The sequence below is a fragment of the Apium graveolens genome, chromosome 2 (assembly GCF_009905375.1).
Source record: "Apium graveolens cultivar Ventura chromosome 2, ASM990537v1, whole genome shotgun sequence".
NCBI classification, from domain to species: Eukaryota; Viridiplantae; Streptophyta; class Magnoliopsida; order Apiales; family Apiaceae; genus Apium; species Apium graveolens.
The window spans coordinates 306,787,994-306,794,413 of record NC_133648.1 but is presented as its reverse complement, the minus strand read 5'-3'; the positions used below and the strand labels follow the sequence as shown (position 1 = coordinate 306,794,413).

General features: G+C 42.3%; 1 non-coding gene across 1 annotated transcript; it reads left to right on the top strand.

The window, feature by feature from the left end:
• The first annotated feature begins 6,008 nt into the window (after nt 1-6,008).
• Nucleotides 6,009-6,115, top strand: LOC141709295 (small nucleolar RNA R71). The gene has a single exon (XR_012569881.1). It is a non-coding gene; the product is annotated as a small nucleolar RNA R71 (small nucleolar RNA).
• Nucleotides 6,116-6,420: the final 305 nt, after the last annotated feature.

The following is a 6,420-nucleotide window of genomic DNA, read 5'->3' as shown; positions in this document are numbered from 1 at the left end:
GTGTTTGAGAGTTTGAGAATTGGTGGAGAGAAGTTGTGTATAAGTGTATGTATTTATAGGTGGATGGGTGTGAATTTTATAAGGAATAGAAGTGGGATTGATTATGGGATCGTGGCAATAATAGAATTGATTAGGAGAGGAAATTATGGGGTATGGAAGAGTAAAAATCGGGTTTGAATTAATTTTGGAATTAAAATCCCGATTTTACCTTATAAACTGCCGCCTTAATTTTTTTCTGAACAGGGACCTGGCACGACTGCGCACTGAGACAGCGCGGGCGCGCTCTACTTCTGGAAAACCAGTGCGGGCGCACGCTGTGGTAGCGCGGGCGTGCTCTGCTACTGGAAAAACGACGCGGCCAGCGCGGGCGCGCCCAGCTTCTGTACTTGGCCCTGAATTTTTTTCTTTTTTTGTGTTTTTCTCCTTTCTTCTTGCTTCCTCTACCTACTAATGTACAACATACTTGGGTCGCCTTCCAAGAAGCGCTTCTTTTACATCGCTAGCTCAACGTAGAACCTTGAGATCAAGTGGACAATAAAACGACACTAACCACCTCGCGGTTTGCCGTATCACCATAATAATGCTTCAATCGTTGACCATTTACCTTGAATGTTTGGCCCGGATCATTCTCAAAAATTTCCACCGCTCCATGTGGAAACACAGTTTTGATTATGAAAGGACCTAACCATCTTGATTTCAACTTTCCTGGAAAAAGACAGAGACGTGAGTTAAATAAAAGCACTTGTTGCCCCGGCACAAATTTCTTGAGCACTAGACCCCGATCGTGCCACCTCTTGACTTTCTCCTTGTAGATTTTATTGTTCTCATAAGCTTGAAGTCGAAATTCGTCGAGTTCATTCAACTGAAGCATCCTTTTCTTTCCAGCTACATCCAAGTCCAGATTCAATTTCTTTAAAACCCAATATGCTTTATGCTCGAGCTCCACCGGCAAATGACACCCCTTACCATAAACCAACTGAAACAGCAACATTCCCAATGGAGTCTTAAATGTTATTCTATAAGCCCAAACATCTTCATCAAGCTTCAAAGACCAATCCTTCCTTGATGGACACACTACTTTCTCTAAAATGCGCTTGATCTCTCTATTGGATACCTCAGCTTGACCATTCTTCTGAGGATGATAAGCCGTAGCAATACGATGATTCATATTGTATCTTTTCATCATAGCAGTGAACTTGCGATTGCAAAAATGTGACCCCTCATCACTGATTATGACTCTTGGAGTTCCAGACCTTGTGAATATTTGCTTGTGAAGAAAATTAAGCACCACTTTTGCATCATTTGTTGGCAATGCCTTAACTTCAACCCATTTCGACACATAATCAACTGCCAACAGGATATACTGATTATTACAAGATGAGACAAATGGCCCCATAAAGTCAATTTCCCAAACATTGAAGACCTCAACCTCAAGAAGAATGTTAAGAGGCATCCATCCCTCTTGGACATATTAACCACACGTTGACATCGATCACATTTCAAAAACAAACTGATGAGCATCTTTAAACAATGTCATCCAAAAGAAACTTGCTTGAAGAACACGAGCTGCTGTCTTTTCTCCACCATAATGTCCTCCATAAGCCGTTGAGTGGCAATCTTGCAAGATCCCCCCATCATTTCGCTGTAAGAAATACAACTCATGATGATTTGGTCAGCTCCTTGGAGAAAAAGGAACGGCTCATCCCACATATACCACTCTACTTCAGGTAGAAACTTCTTCCTTTGAGCATAAGATAAGTCGGGAGGCATGATGTTACTCACAAGGTAGTTCACAATATCTGCAAACCACGGTTCTTCTTCTTGCACTCCAAACAGCTGCTCGTCGGGAAAGGACTCGTTTATCAAGGTCTTATCTAATGAAGTAACATTAGGATTCTCTAATCGCAAGAGATGATCAGCAACTTGATTTTTAGTTGCTTTTATGTCCTTGATCTCTAGTTCAAATTCTTGAGGCAAAAGAACCCATCAAATCAATCTAGGATTCGAGTCCTTCTTCGAGACATGATATCGAATTGCAGCGTGATCAGTGAAAACTGTCACCTTAGTACCAAGTAGATAAGATCGAAATTTCTCAAAACCGTAGATAATAGCCAAAAGTTCTTTCTCCGTAGTAGTATAATTCAGTTGGGCGCCATTCAAGGTCTTACTATAGTAGTAGACCACATGAAATATGTTGTTCTTTCTTTGCCCAAGAACTGCTTCAACTGCATAATCACTTGCATCACACATCATCGCAAAATGTTCATTCCAATCGGGTGCAGTTATGACCGGTGCCATAATTAGACTATTTTTTAATGTTTCAAACGCTACAAGGCACTCGTCATCAAACTTGAAAGGGACATCTTTCTCTAGTAAACTGCACAATGGCTTTGAAATTTTCGAGAAGTCTTTGATGAAACCCCTATAGAAACCTGCGTGACCAAGAAAACTGTAAATTCCCTTGACAGAAATGGGAGGTGGAAGATTCTCAATGACCCCCACCTTGGCCTTATCTACCTCAAGACCCTTATTAGAAACTTTGGGCCCGAGAATTATGCCTTGACGCACCATAAAGTGGCATTTCTCCCGATTGAGAACCAAATTGGTCTCAACGCACCTCTTGAGGACGTGTCTAAGATTTTGCAAGCATTCATCAAAAGAATCGCCAAAGACTGAGAAGTCATCCATGAACACTTCCAAATTCTGGCCAATCATGTCAGAAAAAATGGCCATCATACAGCGCTGAAATGTGGCTGGTGCACCAGACTGACCGAAAGAAACTCGTCTAAAGGCGAATGTACCGAATGGACAAGTGAAGGTAGATTTCTCTTCATCTTCTGGAACGATACAAATCTGATTATAACCTGAATAACCATCCAGAAGACAATAGTACTCATGACCATCCAACCTGTCAAGCATCTGATCAATGAAGGGCAAGGGAAAGTGATCCTTCCTAATGGCCTTGTTTAGCTTCCTGTAGTCCATACAAACTCTCCACCCCGTAACTGTTCTTGTAGGAATAAGCTCATTCTTCTCATTTGCTACCACAATGATACCACCTTTCTTTGGTAGACATTGGATCGGGCTTACCCATGAACTGTCAGAGATAGGATAAATGATCCATGCATCTAGCCACTTTAGAATTCCTTCTTCATTACTTCCTTCATGATTGGATTCAGTCTTCTTTGCTGCTCGACTGTAGGTTTACTACCTTCTTCTAGAAGAATTTTATGCATGCAGTAAGAAGGGCTGATTCCCTTGATATCTGCTATAGTCCATCCAATTGCCGATTTGAACTCCCTCAGAATTCTCAAAAGCTTTTTATCATGACTACCTGAAAGGTCAGATACAATAATAATAGGAAGAGCAGATGCATCACCTAAAAAAACATACCTCAAATGTTCAGGTACAGGCTTAAGCTCAAGACTAGGAGCTTCCTCAATAGAAGGCTTGAGGCATTTAGGAGCTTTGTTCAATTCCTCCATTCCAAGAGATTCAAAAGGCATTTCAATCTTCCTTTTCCAGGGAGAAGCATTCAAATATTACAATTGCTCATCTTTTTCGTCATCTTCACTGTCTGAATTGTCCAGCTTTTTTTCTACAGCCTCTTAGGAAAAGACGGGCAGAGTGTGTTCAATAGTAGTCTTTCTTGGTTCTACTTCTTCATCCTGCTGCTCTACTTCTTTCTCAGCTCCAGCTTTTTCAGCCAACTCTTGAGTTTGTTCGGGATTAGCAAGCTTCCCAGACCTCAAAGTGATTGCCTTTACCTGCTCTTTAGCTTCCTTCTTCCCTGGCACTTCAGTGTCACTTGGTAGTGTACCAGGTTGACGATTTAGAAAGGCATTGGAAATTTGCCCAATTTGATTTTCCAAGGTCTTGATAGAAACAGCTTGGCTCTTGCACATAAGCTTCAACTCCTCCAATTCAGATTTTTCATTAGCTTGCTACAGCGGGAGTTGTTGTTTTGGTGCATACTGCGGTTGTTGAAAACCAGGGGGGTTGTACTGCTTAGCTGAATACTGATGATAAGGTTGTTGAACCGCGTTCTGAGCATTGCTCCAACTGAAATTAGGATGATTACGGTTGTTTGGATGATAGGTGGCTGGTACAGGTTGCTGCGATCGCTGGAAGTTGCTCACGAACTGAGCTGATTCATTAGAAATTGCACACTGATCAGTCTCATAGGCACCAGCACAAAGCTCACAGACACTAGTGATTTGATTAACTCCATAATTAGCCAAAGTGTCCACCTTTATTGTCAAAGCCTTAAGTTGAGCAGCGATAGCAGTTGCTACATCCAACTCTAGAATTCCTGCAACTTTTCCCTGAGTCAATCTCTGGGAAGGATTCTGGTACTCATTAGCAGCCATCAGTTCAATAAGTTCATAAGCTTCATCATAGCTCTTAGCCCACAAGGCTCTTCCTGATGCTGCATCAAGCATGGGCCTAGAAGTAAGACCCAATCCATTATAGAAACAGTTGATAATCATCCTGATTCAGAACTCGCATTGTGAGCTCACCCTTCTGCACATCTATCAAGGTTCGGCCAGTCGCCAAGAAAGGTCTCCCCAAGATTATGGGAATCTTCTTATCCTCCTCGAAATCAAGAATGGCAAAATCAGCAGGGAAGATGAGTTTATCAACCTTGACCAAGACATCCTCCATAATACCTCGCGAATATGTAATAGAACGGTTGGCCAACTACAAGGTCATATTAGTCGGTTTTGGATCAGGCAAGTCCAACTGCTTGAAGATTGACAAAGGCATCAGATTGATGCTAGCTCCCCAGTCACATAAGCATTTGTCAAAAGAAACTTTTCCAATAGTACACGGAATAGTGAAGCTTCCTAGATCCTTAAGCTTCAGAGGCAACTTCTGTTGCAGCACAACACTGCATTCCTCCTTGAGAGCGACTGTCTCTAACTCATATAGCTTTACCTTCCGAGAGAGAATACCTTTCATAAACTTTACATAACTAGGCATCTGCTCAAGAGCCTCAACGAAAGGTATGTTGATATGAAGTTTCTTGAACACCTCCAGAAACTTCTCAAATTGCTTGTCCAGCTTTTTCTTCTGCAGCCGCTTGGGAAAAGGCGGTGAAGGATAGATCTGTTTCTCCCATGTATTACCCTTAAGGGGAGTGTGCTCAACAGTAGTCTTCCTTGATTCCACTTCTACTTCCTGCTGCTCCACTTCTTTCTCAGCCTCAGCTTCTTCAATGAACACTTGAGTTTGTTCGGGATTCGCAACCTTTCCAGACCTTAAAGTGATTGCCTTTACCTGCTCCTTAGCTTCCCTCTTTCCTGGCACTTCAGTATCACTAGGTAGTGTACCAGGCTAACGATTTAGCAAGGCATTGGTAATTTTGCCAATTTGATTTTCCACGGTCTTGATAGAAATGACTTGACTCTTGCACATAAGCGTCAACTCCTCTAATTCAGATTTTTCATTGGCTTGTTACAGCTGGAGTTGTTGTCTTGGTGCATACTACGGTTGCTGAAAACCAGGGGGGTTGTACTGCTTAGCTCGATATTGCTGATAAAGCTAATGAACCGCATTCTGAGTGTTGCTCCAACTGAAATTAGGATGATTGCGGTTGTTGGGATGATAGGTGGATGGCACTGGTTGCTGCGATCGCTGGAAGTTGCTCACAAACTGAGTTGATTTACTAGAAATTATGCACTGATCAGTCTCATGGGCACCAGCACAAAGCTCACAGACACTAGCGATTTGATTAACTCCATAATTAGCTAAAGTGTCCACCTTCATCGTCAAAGCCTTAAGTTGGGCAACGATAGTAGTTGCTACGTCCAACTCCAGAATTCCTGCTACCTTTCCCTGAGTAAGCCTCTGGATTCTGGTACTCATTAGCGGCCATCAGTTCAATAAGTTCATAAGCTTCATCGTAGCTTTTAGCCCACAAGACTCCTCCTGATGTTGCATCAAGCATGGGTCTAGAAGTAGCACTCAATCCATTGTAGCAATAGTTGATAATCATCCAATCAGGCTTTCCATGGTGTGGGCACTTCCTTAGCATCTCCTTATATCGATCCCAATCCTCACACAGAGATTCTCCAGTTTGCTGCACAAACTGGGTAAGAGCATTCCTGATTGCTGCTGTCTTCGCCATGGGGAAGAATTTAGTGAGAAATTTTTGAGCAAGATCTTCCCAAGTTTCGATAGACCCTGCTAGTAGAGAATATAACCAGCACTTAGCTTTGTCCCTTAAAGAGAATGGAAAGAGTCGTAGCTTGATAGAATCTTCAGTTACACAATTGAACTTGAAAATATCACAGATCTCGATGAAATCCCTGATGTTCATGTTGGGGTCTTCGGTAGGAGAACCCTTAAACTGAACTGAGTTCTGTATCATCTGGATCGTGCTTGACTTGATCTCGAAAGTGTTAGCCGTGATGGCTG